This window comes from Sorex fumeus, unplaced genomic scaffold (assembly GCF_029834395.1).
Source record: "Sorex fumeus unplaced genomic scaffold, SorFum_2.1 ptg000145l, whole genome shotgun sequence".
NCBI classification, from domain to species: Eukaryota; Metazoa; Chordata; class Mammalia; order Eulipotyphla; family Soricidae; genus Sorex; species Sorex fumeus.
Genome location: NW_026606202.1, coordinates 165770 through 189478, shown reverse-complemented (window position 1 = coordinate 189478; position 23709 = coordinate 165770).

Here is a 23709-nt window from a genome sequence, read left to right as displayed (position 1 = left end):
CCTCTCTCTCTATATATATATGTCTCCCTCTCTCCCTCTCTCTCTATATATATATCTATCTCTATCTCTCTCTCCCTCCCTCCCTCCTCTCCTCCTTACAATATTAACACTTTGCTTCCTCTTTATTTTGCTGTATGGGGCAAGGATACTCGACTCTAGGCTTGAGGACGGGTGTGACGGGAGCACTCCTTGCATTGAATAGGGCCAGGGACCAAACCTGACCCGACCTATTTGAGCCTTCTGAAGCCGTGTGTCCTGAATTTATTATTATTAGCCGTCACATCTAGCCGTGCTCAGGGCTTACTTACTCCTGGCTCTGTGCTCAGGGATCCCGCCTGGCGAGATCAGGGAACCAAGTAGGGTACCAGGCACTGAACCCTTGTTGGCCATGTGCAAGAACAAGCGCCCTACCCACTGTGCTATGGCCCCAGCCCTACCCCAAGTCCCTTTCCTCAAGGAAAACCGGCGGGGCGGCGGGGCCACACTCAAGAGCGCCCCGCCCCTCGCAGCTCACGTGCTCCGCCCAGCCAATAGGCGCTCGGATCCCTTTCGTACCCGCCCCCTTGCGGCCGGTCTACCTGGCCGAGCGCGGAAGGCGGGGCCTGGCCAACCCTCCGCGAGGCCCCGCCTCCCCACGCCGAGCGCCTCCTCGGATAGGTCCAGAAGGGAAAAGGGGTGGCGACAGGGGGCGTGGCCAGGAGGGGCCGGCTGCGAGATTTTGTGCTGGGTTCTCGCTGCATGCCCATCGCAGCTTCTGCGCTCCGTCCGGCCAATAGGAGCTCGGATCGCTTCCCTGCCCCGCCCCCTTGTGGCCGGCTTCCGGGCCTGCGCGAAAGACGGGGCCGGGCCGACCCTCCGCGAGGCCCCGCCTCCTCACGCTGAGCGCCTCCTCGGATAGGTCCAGAAGGGAAAAGGGGTGGTGCCGGGGGCGTGGCCAGGAGGGGCCGGCTCGCGAGACTCTGTGCTGCTTTCCGCTGTGCAAAGGCGTTGGGGTCTCCGCTGCTGGGCTCCGCTGCTGGATTGAGCGGAACCCGGAAACGAGCCCCTGCGGCCGCCTTGCCCGTTGTCCCTGGCAGCGGGCCAATCGCTCAGCGGCCGTGCCCCCTGCCGGAGGTGAGCGCCCCCGCCCGCCGGCTGCTGGCGCTGTGCCATAGACACGCAGGGCCACACATATGCGCACGCACTGAGACACAGAAATAGAGACACAGACTCACACATAGATACGCAGATTTATACATAGGTTCAAAGACATGTACAGTGACATATGTATGCACACACAGACATAAAAGACAGACACAGTGAGAAATCTACAGATACATAGACACACAGACATATAGGTAGACACACAAAGACACACAAACATATATACACAGGCAAACCAATGCACGCACACATCCAGGCATATACCAAGACACATGCAGAATCACAGGGAGATACAGACACAGACTCACACAGACATATACACAGACACAAAGACACAGAAAAATATAGAGATACAATGATACAGAGACACAGGCTTCTACACAGATACACACAACACACACACAAGCACACAGACATATGCATAAACACACAGAATTGGCATACAGACACACACACACACATACAGAGACGCCGATTATGCATAGAACACAGACACACATTGACAGACCGATATAGACACAGAGAGATATACACAGACATACGCAGACACATAGATGCACATACATGCAGACATATACACACATATAATCACAGGCATATACAGGCTCACACACAGAAACAATCACAGACACAGAGATACAGACATATAGTGAGAGATATATACATAGACATACACACATTCATATACACAGACACTCAAACATGCAGATATGCAAACATAGACATAAGCACAGGCACAGACACACATATAGAGAAACAGATGTTTACAGTATATAGAAGCACACGACATGCAGATACACACACATACACAGATATATACACAGACACACAAATGCACAAAAACACAGACAGATGCACACACTGACACACGTACACACACGTACAGATATAGACACAGAGATGCAGAGACGTATACACCCAGACACATACACAACAGAGAAATGCACACGTGCACACACAAATATACACGTACGTACATAAGCACATAGACATATACTTGTTGAAATGTACACACACTGACATGCACAGACACACATGCATACAGACAGATACATATAAACATACACACAAGGAGACACAGACATATTCAGACACACACACATGCAGACACAGACACAGTGACGTATAGATATAACAGAGAAACACACATGCACATATTTTTATGTACACACAAAGATATACACAAAGACAGTCAGGCACACTCAGAGATATATACACAGCACAGACAGAGACCTAGACATACACTAAGAAACACAGAGATACAGATATATACAGAGACTCGTACCCAATGCACACAGAACATACTAATACAAACATAGACACAGGTACACACACGTGCACATAGATTCACAGAGCAGAGAGAAAGACACATATTTGGAAGAAACATACACAACAGACAAGTACACAGGCACACTCTGACAGAGATATATACAAAGACACACAAACATGCATACACGGACAGAAAGATATGCATGTATACACAGAACAGACATACAGACACACAAATGCACACGCAGACACACATATACACACATATACACAGACGCACAGTTCAGGATACACACACTTACGCAGACATATACGGACACAGACACACACTTAAACACAGAGACACACAGACATAGACATAGACAAAGAAACACACATATCCACAGACACATACATGATCATAGACAGACACACAGACACACACCTGCACACCTGGACAAAAATAGACATGCACAAACACACAACCAATACCACACATGCAGATTTATACAGAGACACATGCACACTCTTGAACACACACATAGGCACAGACACACAGAGAAATGTTCACATAGAATACACAATGTACACACAAACATATACACGGGCACACGGAGAAATGTTGACACAGGGGACACAATGTACACACAAACATATACACGGGCACACAGAGAAATGTTGACACAGGGGACACAATGTACACACAAACATATACACAGAAACAAAGACACACATGCATATACACAAGCACACAAAAACTCATGTACATATGCACAGGTGCACGGACGTAAACACAGATATTAAGACAAACATAGCATAAAGATAGACACACAGGCACATACAGACCTGTATCCCAACACACTGTCACATGCAGACACAGACACGCACGCTGGCATATTCACAGACACAGATTGCTACACACAGGTATATACACAGACGTACACATATGCAAACACATAGACCTAGACACACGCACACAAAGATATAAACAAACACATGCACACAGTCACAGGAAAAAAATATACACACACAGATCCACCTGCACACAGAGATATATCGACACAGATGTATACACAAAAACCCACACACGCAGAAACATGAACACATATGCCCACAAAGACTGAAACATACCGACACACAATCATATACACAGGCACATGCACGTGCATACACACAGAGACACAGACACACACATGAACACAGATGTAGCCATACCCAAATAGCACACTTACAAACATAGAAACAGACTGAGTCTCACTTGCACACACACAGACACACAAACATATGTATACACAGACACACAGGCACACATATGCACCTACATAGACATAAAGACATATACTCAGATGAACACAGACACACAGACATACAGACACGGAGACATTTACACATACACAGTGACGTACACACAGACATAATTAAAGACACTCATAGGCAGACACAGAGAGGGAGACATACACAAGAATGAAAATACAGACACAGACATACACAAACATACAGACACTCATCCACAAGCCAAAACAGACACATGCACAAACACAGATATACAGATGCACACACAGACACACATGGACATATATACAAATGCAAATACAGACACACAGACATATGCACAGACTCAAACACTGTTCACATGCAGGCACACAGACACACGTGTGCACAGACACATGCACACATATATAACAGACATAGACAAACACCCACAAGCAAGTACACAGACACAGACATATAGAGATACACAAAAATATGCACAGACACGTATACAAACAAAGACGTGGAGATACAAACGGACATATATAGAGACACACAGACATATAGACATACTTATACACACAGATATACAAACACACATACACACATAAACGTACAGACACACATGCACACAAATACACTTGCATGTGCATACATACCCAGAGACATATAAATATACGCGGACACATGTGTCAACACACGTGCGCACACAGACACACAGATTTATTGGCACACACAGGCATACACACATGCACATAGAGACAGAATCGTATACACAGAGACACACAGATAAATGCAAACAGACACATAAGCACAGACACTTAAACGCATAGACGTATACACAGTGACGCACAGAGATACACACAGATATATGCACAGACACAAATCACATACACATAAATGGAGACAGGCGACGACATGCACAGACACATATACACACAAATAGCAACACACACACGCACACACTGCCACACAAATACATATACAGAGACACATAGACGTATACACAGTGACGCACAGAGATACACACAGATATATGCACAGACACAATTCACATACACATAAATGGAGACATACAAAGACATGCAGAGACACACATACACACAGAAATACATGCACACACTGAGAGACACACAAACACAGGTGCACACACAGAGGTACACTGACATATGGAGAGACGCATATAGACATACACATATAGTAAATATACGAACACAGGCAAACATACACTCAGACATGCACATATCATGCACATAGACATATACCCAGAACACACAGACAGCAAACATACAAAGACACATACATAGGTAGACACACAGACACACAGAGACATACACAGATAGTCACGCACATGCACACACAGACACTAAATATATATACGCAAACACACATACATAGAGACATGGACTGTATTCACAGAGATACAACAGTCACAAACCCCTATGCACACAGACAGACTTGAACGACATATACACATGTGCACACAGAAATATACACAGATACATATATACACACAGACACACTCAGACATGTACACAGACACACGAAGATACACAGACATTTACACAAACGGAGACAGATACATACACAGATATAGACTCTGATCTACCTGTGCACACGAAGGCATACAGATGTACAGACAGGCTCACACATGCACATATAGACACACATATACACACAAATATACACAGAGATAGATACACAAACATACACAGGACACATCTAGTGCAACACAAAGACACAAACAGGCGTATACACATGCACACAGGCATAGAGACATATATACACACAGACATATACACACAGTGACATAAACAGACACACAACACAATCAAACATGTACACAGATACAAAGAGACACATAATATATACATAACACGTGCAGGCACAATCACACATAGACTCACATAAATGTGTACACAGACATACAACCTATGCCCAAACAGACACGAACAGACATAAGGTAGACACAATCGGTTATAGACACAGACACAGTCACATACAGGCACGCTCGCACACAGAGATATAGACATCATCAGACACACCCGGAGCACGCGTGCACACAAAGAGACACAGACATGCACACACAGACACGTACATACACTTACACCGACATGAATACAGAATCTCAGACACTCAGACACACACATCAACACACATACTTCTAGAGATTCAAAGTTACAAATACACAAGTGCACACAGACACACACACAGACTCATACACTTATGTACACAGACACACAAACAGGTAGTCACACAGACATATGCACAGAAAAACATTCCCCACACACGTCCAGAGGCACAGACTTCCACGTAAAATACATGAGCACAGAGAAACAATACAGACATATATAGAAACACACACAGTGCACACGCACATGCTCACCTAGACATACACAGACATAAACAGACACACACAGATAGACAAATTCACACAGTCACACATAGTATATACACAACGCAGATACGCACACACACAAATACACACAGACATACAGTGGCACAATCATAGACACATTCACGGAGACACACAGACATACACAGGCACAAGCATATAGACATTCACAGTCACACACAGACACACCCACACACGCACAGACACAAAGATGTAGACAACAAAGATGTCTACATAAACTCACACACATGCGCATATACAGAGAGACATAGACACAGACACAGAGAAACAGATATATAACACAGACATATGTGGACGTATGTGCACACTGACGTACAGAGACACAAACATACACAGACACATAGGAGCAGAGACACATGAACCCATAGACATATAGATAGACACACAGAGACACATGATTCACATACAGACTTACACACAGAAACACACCCATGTGTGCACACACACACAGCTGTACAGTCCCACACCCAATGAGACACGTATTCACAGACATACACTCATGCACAGACATACAGACAGCCACACAGACATATACACAGATGCATATGTGAAGAGAGACACAGATACATACAGAAACTCATAGACACTGTATGCACACAATAATGCTGACATACAACAAATGCACATGCACACAAAAGAGACACACATACAGAGATACACGCAGACACACAAATAGACGTAGAAACAGACAGATACATAGACACATACATGCACACACAGACACACGGAAGTATGCACAGACATACACAATTGTATACACAGAGACTCAAACAGACATATGGATATATAAGCAGATACGGATATGTCTGTATGTATGTATATATGGATATACACACACAGACACACAGAGGCATATGCACAAGTACATCATAGACACACTGATACAATACATATTCAGCGGCACACACATGTGAATACAGACATGTATACACAGAATATACACAAACACATGCACACAGAGAGACACACAAAAATACAGACACAAAAACACGCACATACAGTTACACCAACACACACAGACACATATACACACAGACACAAATATGTGCACACAGACATAGGCAAACTCAGACTTATAACAGACACATATTCACACCCAACACAGACATATACACAGACTCACACCCATGTACACACAAAGAAACACACATATAGATACAGATACACATGTGCCCAGTCATGAAACACAGACATCAATAGCACACTCAGACACACACAGATGCATATCCACGCATGCAGAAAGACACACATGTACACACTCACAGCCACTGCACTCTCCTCCCATTGTTCATCGATTTGCTTGAGCGGGCACCAGTAACGCCTCCATTGTGAGACCTGTTGTTACTGTCTTTGGCATACCGAATATGTCATGGGCAGCTTGCCTGGCTTTGCCGTGCGGGTGAGATGCTCTCGGTAGCTTGCCAGGGTCTCCAAGAGGGGCGAAGGAATCGACCCTGGGTCGGCAGCGTGCAAGGCAAATGCCCTACCCGCTGTGCTATACACTCAGATAGATACAAACACATATAGACACAGACACTTATACAAACAGTCATATACAGAGACACACAGATATATACATAGAAACACAGACACTATCAACTAGACACATACACCATGCACGCCTTATAAACGAATGTATACTAACACAGACACACAAAACAAATGCATAAACACCCACATGCAGAGACACACAAATGTAAACACAGAAATACACATTTACAAATTTAGACACACATAGAACAGACAAATACACAGACTCAGACACACATGCACACATACAGAGACATGCCGATATATACACAGACACACATGGTGTAAACACAAGACACAGATATATGCACAAACATATACGCAGACACACATACATTTATACACAGAGAAACAATCATACACACAGCACACCTACATGCACACACAGACACATTAGCATAGACATCAGACATATATACACACGGACTCTGACACACACAAATATACACACAGACTTATACACTGACACACAGACAGAGCTAACCATAGAGACCATAGAAACATAGGCACACACACTGACATTTACACAGACACACACGTACAAAGACCTACAGACGTACACAAAGGAACACAGACACAGATATTTATATGGACACACAGACACATGCAGATACACACAGATATTTATACACAGATATACATTCATTCAGCGACACAGACTGCTCACATCGACAGTACACCCATATGCACAGACATATAGTTAGACACACAAAAATAAGACATATTCACAGACAACACACACACAGAGCACTCACTTATATAAACAGAGACACATAGGCACGTTTCTGAAACTGATATCTTTTGCTACAAGCTGTCATGCCCACGGGAGTGTCATCCCCAGGGGAATGTCATCCCCAGGGGAATGTCATCCCCAGGCTGCCCAATTAATAACTAAGACTCTCTGGGAAGCCCCCAGCTGCCAACTCCTTGCCCCTTCCACACACATACACACATACACACACACACACACACACACACAAACACCTTTGCAGGGAACATTTTCTTTCTCCTCTCTCACCTGGACCCTATAGTGTCACGAGAGACACAAAGCTACAACAGACCCGTAACTGACCCCTGAGGATGCATCTGCTATGGCTATATTGGTGCCAATTTTTATAATCTTTATTCCTTGACCAGAAACACGAATAAGGCCCAAGGTACTTGCCCCCACTCCCCGTTCTTATTTTATTATTTTCCCTAGATTTTTATGGAACTTTGGGGAAGGTTGGAGAGAGGGTAGAGAAAAATAACATCTGCTGAGATCAGAATTCCAGATGCCAAAACAAGTAACACCTGCAGAGATCCGAATTCCCGAAGATCCCAAAGGAATGCATCCCAGTTTGCCAACAGCACAGGGGTCATTGGGGGCAGCAGTCCTAAAGCTTGATATTACTGTCTTGATAGAAACGTTGATGCTTTAGCAGATTTGAAACAGAGGCCCCTGACCCCCAGGCCTGGCCAGGGTGAGGCTGTATCTACATAATCTTTGTAGATACAGTGCTGCACCATGCAACCCTGCAAACTGCCCATCTGCAGCAAATCCTGAACTCTTTCCATTGTGTTTACTGCACACACAAACACACACACAAACACACACACCGTCCCCAGGGCACTTCACCATGCAATCCTGCAAACTTCCATCCTGGGACAATCCTGAAGGCTTTCCATTGTGCGCGCGTGCGCACACACACACACAGACACACAAACCAATCCTGAACTCTTTCCATTGTACATACACAGAAACACACCTCCCTGGGCGCTGCACCATGCAATCCCGCAAACATCCTGAAGTCTTTCCTTTGTGCATACGTTCACACAGACACACACCCCAATCCTGAACTCTTTCTCAAAAAGCCCTTATTCCTGCATGGGTGAGCCCTGCCAGAGTCCCTATCGCTGCTGGTCGGACACTCCCAGGGACGCACGTCTGTCAGTGTGCCCCACCTCACAAACCCTTGTCCCACTTGTGTGACCCTGTCCTGTGTGTGTTACTGTGACCGAACCCAGGCCTCTGCGTGCTTCCCTAGCTCAGAATCTGCCGTCCTGTCTTGGGTGACAACCAACAGAAGCATGCCCCTGTTCTTTTAACCCCACATCAGAGCTTCTTGTCATGGCCCTGCTCACCCTATTTAAGACCATCACTAATTTGACCCAGAGCCCCCGGTCTCCACTTTGTGACCTCAACTCAGTGTCCATGTCCCTGCATTCCAGCATGATCTCAGAAAAGAAATTGGTCTCACCATAGGCCTCTCCCCACAGGCAACTCAGAGTCCTCGTACCTGACTTTGTGACCGCGACCTCAGAGACTTTTCCTGTGTGACACAGGTTTGTACTCTATCTTTGATGTGACCCACCTTAGTCCTTGCTGTCCCTTACCTGACCTTACTTCAAAAACCCGTGCCCTTACCTTTGTCACAACCCCTCAGACCCCATGTTTTTGCCTCTGTGACCTCCACAAGGACCTTTGAACATGACCTTTGGTGACACACTTCAGATCCCCATGACCCTGCTCGTGTGACCCCACTTCAGTTAGTATTTTGAGGCCGGATTTGAGTCACACTCGGTGGACCCAGAGAACCACATGATGCCAGGACTCGAACCCTGGGCTTCGCTTCTGAGACCAGATGAAATTGGTGCCTTCAGGGTGGTGTGGTCATAGACCCTGGACTTGGCAATGCAAAACATTTGCCCACGCCCACGGAGCCCTCTATTCTGGCTTAAATTTAAGACTTCTTAAAGTGTGTTTCCTCTTTATTACTGTCAAATGCATACATCAGAGAACCGCATTCCAGCTGAGATACTTAGGCACACCTAGCAATGCTCAGGTCATTAGTCTGATAATGTCTAACACTTTCTAAATTATTTATTAGCTGTCCTCCCGTTCATCGATTTGCTTGGCAGGCCCAGTAACGTCTCCATTTTGAGACTTGTTGTTACTGTGTTTGGCATATCGAATACGTCACGGGTAGCTTTCGTGGCTTTGCCGTAGAGGCGAGATACTGTGGTGCCTTTGCCCCTGCCACTTCTGTCTGTTACTCTTTTTATTTTTTTTCTCTTCCTATTTGTTTCATTTTGTTTTGTTTCGGGGCTACAGCTAGGAATGCTCAAACGTCCCTCCTGACTCTGCACTCAGGGATGTTTGGGGGACCTCTGGGGCGCCTGGAATTGAAACCCGTTGGCTGTGTGCAAAGTCAGTCAGAGCCCTCCTGCTGCCCGATCTATGCCAGCCCCCTGTTCTCTTTGTGACGGGAGTGGGAGGTGTTGGGCACAGGCAAGGTGCTTGCATATGTATTCCAGCGACCCTGTTTCCTTGTGGCACTCCCATGCATTCTGTTTGTGATGTTGACAGGGCTTGCTGCAATGTCTGTCACTTGGGCCATGCCCCCTCCCCTCGGGATTATAGCCCTTGGTTGCTGGTGTTCCACTGCGCTGGCTGGAAAGAGTGTAGAGGGCTGGGTTTTGAGCACTGTCAGCATGCGCTTGGTGTAGGCCACAGCACTGGGGTCCCAGTCGAGGTCTCGTGGATGCCAGGCAGACTCACTACCCAGAGAACCCTCTCCCAGCTTGGCCCTCGGGGTCCAGCGGCTCCAACAAAACAAAGTGGGGATTCAATAGCCAGCAATGTGCTCAGCGACTCCATGAATGCTCGGCCCCAAATTCTTCAGTTTCCGTGAAATCATCGAGGGAATGTGCTAGGAGGGTGATGCGATCACGAGCCTGGCGTCCCCATGAATGGAATCGTGTTCTTTGGAAGGAAACCCAGTGAGGGGCTGGAGAGAGAGCACAGGGGTGAGGCACTTGCCTTATCAGGGTTCAATCCCCTAGACTGCCCAGAGTAACCCTTGTGTACTGCTGGGTACGGCCTCAGAACAACAACAGAGAGAACAGAAGAGAGCCAGGGAGCTCTTTAGCCCCTGCCACGGGTGAGGGCCAGCAGCTGGCCAAGGCAGGGCTCTCAGGGGACACCCCTTACTAGTACCTTGAGCTTGGGCTCCTAAGCTTCTGGAACTCCAGTCAAAACCCTCGTGTGCTGTTTCTGAGCCTTCAGTTTGTGGACAAAGGGACAAAGAACCAGGACTTGCGCCGTGACAAGGCTGTGCCTGGGCGTTCTGAGCCAACCACAGTGCCGGTCTGGGTAACTGTGTCGCACCCTTTCCAGAGGCCTCGCAGAGACTCGCCAGCCCCAGATCTGCCCCAGACCTTTCCAGACCGGGGTGTGTCCCGAGCATCTGACAGCTGCCTCACCCTGCTCTCTTCCTTTCAGTGCTGCTGAGGGTCCCTGTGAATTCAGCACATCTGGGTAGGTTTGTTAAATTTTGTTCCACTTTGGTGGCCGTGCTCAGCACTTACTCCTGCCTCAGTGCTCAGGAATCACTCCTGGGGGACTCGGAGGACCACATGGGATGCCAGGAATCAAACCCCAGTTGGTCACATGCAAGGCACTTACCCGCTATACTATCACTCTGGACCCTCCTTCGTTCTTTTCTTGCACCACTTCACTAAAGCTGGCGCAAATTTACATTTCAATATGTATATGTCTCCTTTGACATTATTGGATTCTGCATCTTGATATTCCCCCATCCCTAGTGCCTCCCCAAAGCATATTCCCCTTCCCGCCCCCACACACCCACAGGCTGAGGCTGAGCCAAGTGAGATGACTTCAAGGTGCCCCTGTGAGGCAGAAGTCTCATGTGGGCTCCTGCAGAGGAAGTGCATTGAAAGAGATCTGGGGAAAATGACTCAGCACCCTGGGGTGCTTCTCATGACATTCCCTTTGGCTTCTGAGATGGTGGGGCAGGTAGGGGCCACAGGTTGGGCCCATGCCACAGAATGTGGCCTTATTTGTGCGTCTGCTGGTGATGGCAATATCATTCAGACCATTGCGCCAACTGTAAAGGTGGTGTTCCAGCTCCTCAGCTAGCCAAAATACTCCACCCACTGGCTTGTGAATCAGGCTCAAAAAGAACAGGAGCCTTTTGCCCTGTTAGTAAAATACCAAGAAGAGTAATTGCAGTAATTGCAGTGTGTCAAATTGGCAAGAGCGGAGGACGGTACCTCACATAGTGAAGGCGGTTTTGCAGTGCGATGTGGCCAGTTCTTATTGTGTGGGAGGTTGGTGTGGGGTGGGGGAACCTCCTGAACTATACTCAGAAGCCCCAGGGGCCGCTTCCCAGAGATTTTCTGCCAAGTGGACCAGTAGTTCAATACAAGGGGCTGTGGTAACGGCTCATGCCCTGCAGTACCAAGGATGACCCAGACCACCGAGCGAGGCTTAGGGGGTTCTCCAAGGTTAGTTGTAACTCCCAGCCTCCAGGACTGTACCCCAGGCTGCTTGGGGGAGCCTGTGGCGCTGGGGATTGAAGTAGTGTCAGCTTCCTGCAAGGCACGTAGAGTAAGCCTGTGCTCTCTCTCTCTCTCTCTCTCTCTCTCTCTCTTTCTCTCTCTGTCTCTCTTTTGGGCCCCACTCTCCTCTGTTCTCTCTCCTGGGGTCCTACGTTGCATGGTTTTGGGTGTCCATTGTATTACTGTGAAGAATTGGAGGAAAAAACAATATTTTAATATAGAATAAGTAGTTTCTCATCAGCAAGAATTTAGGAAATACCTGTATTTATAACAAAGAGAGTATAATAGACTTGCCATTCTTTTACCTTGAGGTTGAGAATGTCAGAACACACACACATACACCTACACCGCACAGATGCCAACACCCATGACTGGTTAGAGGAACTCCCAGGCTGTTGAAGAGAACTGGGTACCCTATTTCCAAAGAAGGTCACCTTCTGAGTTAATGTCTGTCAATTTTTTGTTTGTTTTTCATTTGGGGTGGCACCCAGTGGTGCTCAGGGCTGACTCCTGGATCTGCCCTCAGGAATCATTCCTAGAGGTGCTCAGGGTTCCAGATGGAATGCCAGGGACTGAACCCAGGTTGCCTCATGCAAGGCAAACACTCTCCCAGCTGTATTATCTCTGCGGTCCAAAAGACTTTTTTTAAAGAACACGGTCCTGTCCCTGTCAAGAAAAAGCTCGGAGTCTTTCCCACTGCAAGGCAACTTGGCGCATTGATTACTTGTATCAGAAACTTCCCTGAGGGAGCCTTAGGCCAGCTTCCCCCGTGATCCATCCACACCTTCCTCCTGTCAGTTTGTGGGGTACTCCTCTTTTGGTCTCTTGCAATACAGTTCTGTGCAGCCTGCAAGTATCAGAGTTTGCAGTTTGAATGGCTGTTGACAATGGCCCTTCGCAAGTCCCTCCTGAGCCAGCCCAGGGGGTTGGGCGCTTGCCTTGTGTGGAGCAGCCCCAGGACTGTGTTCCCTTGTCTTGGGAACCGCATCGTGCCCAGTGTGCTTCCCCACCTCAGACACCCGTGTCCCTGCTGTGTGGCCCCACATCACTGCCCCTTTTCCCTGCCTGTGTGACCTCAACTAAAAGCTCCCTGTCCTGCCTCTTTGACCCCACACCAACGCCCCAACCCCTGCCTGTGAGGCCACAACAGAGTCACTACTCTTGCCTACATGAGCTGACCTCAGCGCCCCCCACCTGAGTACAAGGGACCCCACCTCAGATGTCCCGGTGCATGCCTTTGTGACCTCACTTAAGACCTACTTGTTCCTGACTCTGTGACCCCACAAAGACCCCCCACATGAGAGCCGTTGTCTCTTGCACTGACCTGCTTCAGAGACCTGGTCCTTGCCAGTGTGACCTCACCTCGTATCCCCCTCTCCTTGCCTGTGTGACTTCACCTCAGAGCCCAGGTTTCTGCCTGTGTGACCTCACCTCAGAGCCCTCTGTATAACATCACCTCACAGTCCCCTCCATCCCTGCTTGTGTGACCTCACGTCACAGCCCACTGTCCCTTATGTTTGTGATTCAATCCGTGTTGCTTGTCCCGGCTTCTTTGTCCACTTTAGAGTTGCCTGTGATGCCCAGAGAAGAACTGTTACCCACCTACGATCTTCCAGACCAGCAAGTGTGACCCCATGTCAGAGTCCCTCTCCGTGTCTGTGTGACCCTCTTCAGTCCCTGTCACCGTCATCACAAAAGCCCTTATTCCTGTGTGGGTGAGCCCTGCCAGTCCCTATCGCTGCTGGTCTGACCCTCCCAGGGACGCATGTCTGTCAGTGTGCCCCACCTCACGAACCCTTGTCCCACTTGTGTGACCCTGTCCTGTGTGTGTTACTGTGACCGAACCCAGGCCTCTGCCTGCTTCCCTAGCTCAGAATCTGCCGTCCTGTCTTGGGTGACAGCCAACAGAAGCATGCCCCTGTTCTTTTAACCCCACATCAGAGCTTCTTGTCATGGCCCTGCTCACCCTAGACCAACACTAATTTGAAACAGAGCCCTCGGTCTCCACATTGTGACCTCAACTCTGTGTCCATGTCCCTGCATTCCAGCGTGATCTCAGAAAAGAAATTGGTCTCACCATAGGCCTCTCCCCACAGGCAACTCAGAGTCCTCGTACCTGACTTTGTGACCGCGACCTCAGAGACTTTTCCTGTGTGACACAGGTTTGTACTCTATCTTTGATGTGACCCACCTTAGTCCTTGCTGTCCCTTACCTGGAGTCGCTCAGTTTCCGTCAGGTTCAGGATGAGCCGTGGCTGTGCCGTGCTCAGTCACCCCCTTGAGTCCCTCCCAGCCCCTGGGTTTGATTTCTCCACGCCGAATCCGGCTCCCAGGTCCCAGTCCACCCGGCCCCTGCAGTGGGGGCTGCTGACGGTGAGCAAAAATCTGTGCAGTCCTCGGGGAGAGGCGGGCGGTCCTGGGGTCTGCTGCCTGCGGCCTAGAGGCTTTAACACAGCTACTGATCCCTCCCACCCCCTCCCCTAGGAGTTGATCGAAGTACTTTCAAGTTTGGCACCAGCCCCGGTGTTGCTCAGGGTCACCTCTGACTGTTCTCTCGGGAGTTACTCCTGGGGGCTGGGGGCAGGTACGGGGTGGAACATGGATGGGCCTTGTGCCAGACCAATGCCCGCCCACTATCCTCAGTCTCTGGCCTCGCCCCCGATGTCTCAATCCCAGTGATGGAGGTGTTTGGATTTGGGGCTCACGGGGAGTGAGCCCAGGGCTGTCTCTGCTATGCGGGTGCCTCCACCAAGCCCCCGCCCCGTCTCTCCCCCTGGTCCTCAGCCATTCTGCTGCTTGGCTGGAGAGCACAGTGGTGCTTAAGATGGGGGAGGAGCCTGGCCTGGGATGGGGCTGAGTAGAGCTGAGGCTACCACCAAGGGGCAAGTACCCTCAGCATGGAGGAGCGGGGAGACGCGCTGAGCTTCTCAGCGCTCAGAATGGGGAGCACTGCAGAGCAACCGGCTCCTCCTTGCCCTTCCTCACTCCGACGGGGCGATGCCCGCTCACCTGCTCGGAGAGAAAAGCAGAGTGCACGCTCCACACACTTTGCAACCTAGCCAGATTGACATCTCAAGGTAGGTCCTCTTCGGCGTGAAAATAGTTTACTAGGTGGCACAAAGCTTTGGGTGATTCTTAATATCTTAAATGTGTTGGAACTTTAATTTGCTAAGATAAGAACACTAAATGGTTTGAGTTAGAACCGCAGTAATATAGAACATCTCTCCTGGCTGTGGAGGAAAAATAGATCTACATGAGATCCAATTCCTAAAACGGTACTTATTTGGCACAGATAGAAACACAGGCACACGAACACGTACACTGATACACACATGAACACACAGAGACATACACATTCACAGAGAAGACATACAACACAGGCATACAGACACAGACATATAGAGAAAAGTATATACACATGCACACACATGGACACAGGCACACACAGACTTATAGACAGATGCAGTCTTACCAAACACATACACAGAGACATACCTACAGACATATACAAACACACAAAGACATACACAAAACAGACACATGCACACACACAAAAGATACTTCGGTGGACACCCATGTATACAGACACAGGCTACATGTGTATAGATGCACAGACATGTATATATGTGCACACAGATATAGAAGTGTACACATATACAGATGTAGACATATATACTTAGACACATAGACACAACCACGCAATCCTAAACAGACATATACACAAGACACAGACATGTAGACAGACACACAGACATTTATACATGCATGCAGACAGACATTCACGGAGGGACATATACAGAGACACAACAGACACACACATACAGACACACAGTCACATGCACACACAAATACAAATAGACATAGACAGACACATGCACATACAAACATAACATAGAGACATATACAAAAACACGTAGATGCAGACCTCTGACAACAGATAATATATACACTGATACACAGACACACACACAGATATATGCAGATATACAACATGAACACAGACATAAATACAGACGTGCATAGACTCAAGTGTACACACAAACCCTCAGACATATGCAAACATAGAGATATACACAGATACACACAGATGCGCTTATATTTACACAGATACACGCCAAGACATTTACATAGACACACAAATGCATACAGACAATAGGCATATAAGCACTTAGACACACAGAGACAAGGTCAGACTTACACACCGACATGCAGAGATGCATGCATGGACACAGACAAAGATATAGACACAGACATACAAAGACACACCACAGATACAGGACACATGCATACAGACACATACGGTAGGACACAGACATATATACAGACAAAACAGACATATATATGCAGTCACACAGACATGCACTCATGTACACAGAGACACATGCAATGCCACACACAGATACATACATATGTACATATGTAGACATGTACACAGACTCATGCACACACACATACATATGTCTACAGCGCCACAGATACACAAACATACAAATACAGACATATACACAGCAACACACAGATACAGATCCACACACACTGACATACACAGACACAGATGCATACACACAGAGAGACCTGTACAGAACCATACATATGCCAAAACATGCAAGCATACACAGACACAGACATAGACACACAACGAGACATACAGATACACAGACATACACAGACACGCGCACAGTACACAGAGATATACCCACATCCATATGCATGGACGCACAGATGCATACAGACTCACAGACATATACATAGGCACACAACCACACGTACACATAGAGACACAGCCACGTACATATGTACAAACACATGGACACATAGACACATAAATATAGACACAGGCACACCCATTGCATACACAGATACATAGGCACATACCCAAAGCAAACACATCATCACACATAGGCAGAGTTACACACACAGACTCATAAAGAGCCGTACATACAGAGACATACACAAATATACAGAGACACACACAGACTCAGACAAGTATACACACACTGAGATACATACAGAGACGCATGCACGTATGCAGAGAAACACTCATGTTCACACACCAACACACAAATTTACACACAGACTATGGACACACAGATACAGAGAGAATTAAGCAAACACACAGACACGTGCACAATCGAGAAATACATACGCACACAGATTATACACAGAAACACACATACCAAGACATATATACAGACATATACACATATGCACACATAGCCACACAGCCACACACAGACACACTGAAGACATACAAACACATGCTTTCCCATGGAGACACAAACATATATATTCACACACATAGATATAGACACATGCTCACGCAGTCAGACATATACAAACACACAGACGCAAACAGATACACGTGCATATACACAGGCACTCAGAGGCATATGCAAACACACAGAGACACGCACAGGCGTGTACACAGACACACAGATAGATACAGCCATACACCGACATACAATGCACACAAGCAGACAGACATACACATAGACACCCACAGACATATAAACAGGAACACACAGATACATGCACACAGACAACAACCATATGCACACATGGAGACATTCACAGACCGACATATATGGCATGTATGCACAGACAGACATGAAGACACACGCAGACATATTCAGACACACACACTTGCGCGCACACAGATATAGACACCAACACACACCTACGTGCACACACTGCGAGACATATAGGCATATATACAGACAGACACACATGCACACACAAGGCATACAGACTCAGACACAGACATACAAACACAGACAGTAGTTATCCACTTACCTGTGTAAACAGACACACATGCACACCCAGACATATACACAGACACATGCATACATAGAGATGTGCACACAGACATACACATACATACAGACAGATGTATAGACAGGTACAGGCACACAGAAACACACACGCACACAACACAGACATATACATATGCTCAGCCACACACAGAGACACAGACATATACACAGACGCACATGAAGAGTCTCATACTCAGACACACAGATCTATAAACAGACACACACATGCACAGACACATACGGAGATGCAGAGAGATGTGCACAAACATACAGATATACATGTTTACAAAGACAGCAGACATACATAAGCACAGTCAATAGACATATACACACAGGGTCACACACATGTGCACACACTGAGACACAGACTCACACATAGATACACAGATTTATACATAGATTCAAAGACATATACAGAGACATATTCATGCACACACACAGACACAAAAGACATAGCCACAGTGAGAAATCTAGAGATACATAGACACACAGACATATAGGTAGACACACAAAGACACACAAACATATATACACAGGCAAACCAATGCACGCACACATCCAGGCATATACCAAGACACATACAGAATCACAGGGAGATACAGACACAGACTCACACAGACATATACACAGACACAAAGACACAGAAAAATATAGAGATACAATGATACAGAGACACAGGCTTCTACACAGATACACACAACACACACACAAGCACACAGACATATACAGAAACACACAGAATTGGCATACAGACTCACACACACACATACAGAGACACCGATTATGCACAGAACACAGACACACATTGACAGACCGATATAGACACAGAGAGATATACACAGACATACGCAGACACATAGATGCACATACATGCACACATATACACACATATAATCACAGGCATATACAGGCGCACACACAGAAACAATCACAGACACAGAGATACAGACATATAGTTAGAGATATATGCATAGACATACACACATTCATATACACAGACACACAAACATGCAGATATGCAAACATAGACATAAACACAGGCACAGACACACAAAAAGAGAAACAGATGTTTACAATATATAGAAGCACACGACATGCAGATACACACACATACACATATATATACACAGACACACAAATGCACAAAAACACAGACAGATGCACACACTGACACACGTACACACACGTACAGATATAGACACAGAGATGCAGAGACGTATACACCCAGACACATACACAACAGAGAAGTGCACACATGTACACACAAATATACACGTATTTACATAAGCACATAGACATATACTTGTTGAAATGTGCACACACTGACATGCACAGACACACATGCATACACACAGATACATATAAACATACACACAGGGGCACACAGACATATTCAGACACACACACATGCAGACACAGACACAGTGACGTATAGATATACACAGAGAAGCACACATGCACATATTTTTATGCACACACAAAGATATACACAAAGACAGTCAGGCACACTCAGAGACATATACACAGCACAGACAGAGACCTAGACATACACTAAGAAACACAGAGATACAGATATATACAGAGACTCGTACCCAATGCACACACAACATACTAACACAAACATAGACACAGATACACACACGTGCACATAGATTCACAGAGCAGAGAGAAAGACACATATTTGGAAGAAACATACACAACAGACATGTACACAGGCACACTCTGACAGAGATATATACAAAGACACACAAACATGCATACACGGACAGAAAGATATGCATGCATACACAGAACAGACATACAGACACACAAATGCACATGCAGACACACATATACACACATATACACAGACGCACAGTTCAGGATACACACACTTACCCAGACATGTACAGACACAGACACACACCTAAACACAGAGACACACAGACATAGACAAAGAAACACACATATCCACAGACACATACATGATCATAGACAGACACACAGACACACACCTGCACACCTGGACAAAAATAGACATGCACAAACACACAACCAATACCACACATGCAGACTTATACAGAGAAACATGCACACTCTTGAACACACACATAGGCACAGACACACAGAGAAATGTTCACATAGAATACACAATGTACACACAAACATATACACGGGCACACGGAGAAATGTCGACACAGGGGACACAATGTACACACAAACATATACACAGAAACAAAGACACACATGCATATACACAAGCACACAAAAACTCATGTACATATGCACAGGTGCACGGACGTAAACACAGATATTAAGACAAACATAGCATAAAGATAGACACACAGGCACATACAGACCTGTATCCCAACACACTGTCACATGCAGACACAGACACGCACACTGGCATATTCACAGACACAGATTGCTACACACAGGTATATACACAGACGTACACATATGCAAACACATAGACCTAGACACACGCACACAAAGATATAAACAAACACATGCACACAGTCACAGGAAAAAATATACACACACAGATCCACCTGCACACAGAGATATATCGACACAGATGTATACACAAAAACCCACACACGCAGAAACATGAACACATATGCCCACAAAGACTGACACATACCGACACACAATCATATACACAGGCACATGCACGTGCATACACACAGAGACACAGACACACACATGAACACAGATGTAGCCATACCCAAATAGCACACTTACAAACATAGAAACAGACTGAGTCTCACTTGCACACACACAGACACACAAACATATGTATACACAGACACACAGGCACACATATGCACCTACATAGACATAAAGACATATACTCAGATGAACACAGACACACAGACATACAGACACGGAGACATTTACACATACACAGAGACGTACACACAGACATAATTAAAGACACTCATAGGCAGACACAGAGAGGGAGACATACACAAGAATGAAAATACAGACACAGACATACACAAACATACAGACACTCATCCACAAGCCAAAACAGACACATGCACAAACACAGATATACAGATGCACACACAGACACACATGGACATATATACAAATGCAAATACAGACACACAGACATATGCACAGACTCAAACACTGTTCACATGCAGGCACACAGACACACGTGTGCACAGACACATGCACACATATATAACAGACATAGACAAACACCCACAAGCAAGTACACAGACACAGACATATAGAGATACACAAAAATATGCACAGACACGTATACAAACAAAGACGTGGAGATACAAACGGACATATATAGAGACACACAGACATATAGACATACTTATACACACAGATATACAAACACACATACACACATAAACGTACCGACACACATGCACACAAATACACTTGCATGTGCATACATACCCAGAGACATATAAATATACGCGGACACATGTGTCAACACACGTGCGCACACAGACACACAGATTTATTGGCACACACAAGCATACACACATGCACATAGAGACAGAATCGTATACACAGAGACACACAGATAAATGCTAACAGACACGTAAACACAGACACTTAAACACATAGACGTATACACACTGACGCACAGAGATACACACAGATATATGCACAGACACAAATCACATACACATAAATGGAGACAGGCGACGACATGCACAGACACATATACACACAAATAGCAACACACACACGCACACACTGCCACACAAATACATATACAGAGACACATAGACGTATACACAGTGACGCACAGAGATACACACAGATATATGCACAGACACAAATCACATACACATAAATGGAGACATACAAAGACATGCAGAGACACACATACACACAGAAATACATGCACACACTGAGAAACACACAAACACAGGTGCACACACAGAGGTACACTGGCATATGGAGAGACGCATATAGACATACACATATAGTAAACATACGAACACAGGCAAACATACACTCAGACATGCACATATCATGCACATAGACATATGCCCAGAACACACAGACAGCAAACATACAAAGACACATACATAGGTAGACACACAGACACACAGAGACATACACAGATAGTCACGCACATGCACACACAGACACTAAATATATATACACAAACACACATACATAGAGACATGGACTGTATTCACAGAGATACAACAGTCACAAACCCCTATGCACACAGACAGACTTGAACAACATATACACATGTGCACACAGAAACATACACAGATACATATATACACACAGACACACTCAGACATGTACACAGACACACGAAGATACACAAACAGAGATTTACACAAACGCAGACAGATACATACACAGATATAGACTCTGATCTACCTGTGCACACGAAGGCAAACAGATGTACAGACAGGCTCACACATGCACATATAGACACACATATACACACAAATATACACAGAGATAGATACACAAGCATACACAGGACACATCTAGTGCAACACAAAGACACAAACAGGCGTATACACATGCACACAGGCATAAAGACATATATACACACAGACATATACACACAGTGACATAAACAGACACACAACACAATCAAACATGTACACAGATACAAAGAGACACATAATATATACATAACACGTGCAGACACAATCACACATAGACACACATAAATGTATACACAGACATACAACCTATGCCCAAACAGACACGAACAGACATAAGGTAGACACAATCGGTTATAGACACAGACACAGTCACATACAGGCACGCTCACACACAGAGACACCGACATCCTCAGACACACCCGGAGCATGCGTGCACACAAAGAGACACAGACATGCACACACAGACATGTACATACACTTACACCGACATAAATACAGAATCTCAGACACTCAGACACACACATCAACACACATACTTCTAGAGATTCAAAGTTACAAATACACAAGTGCACACAGACACACACACAGTCTC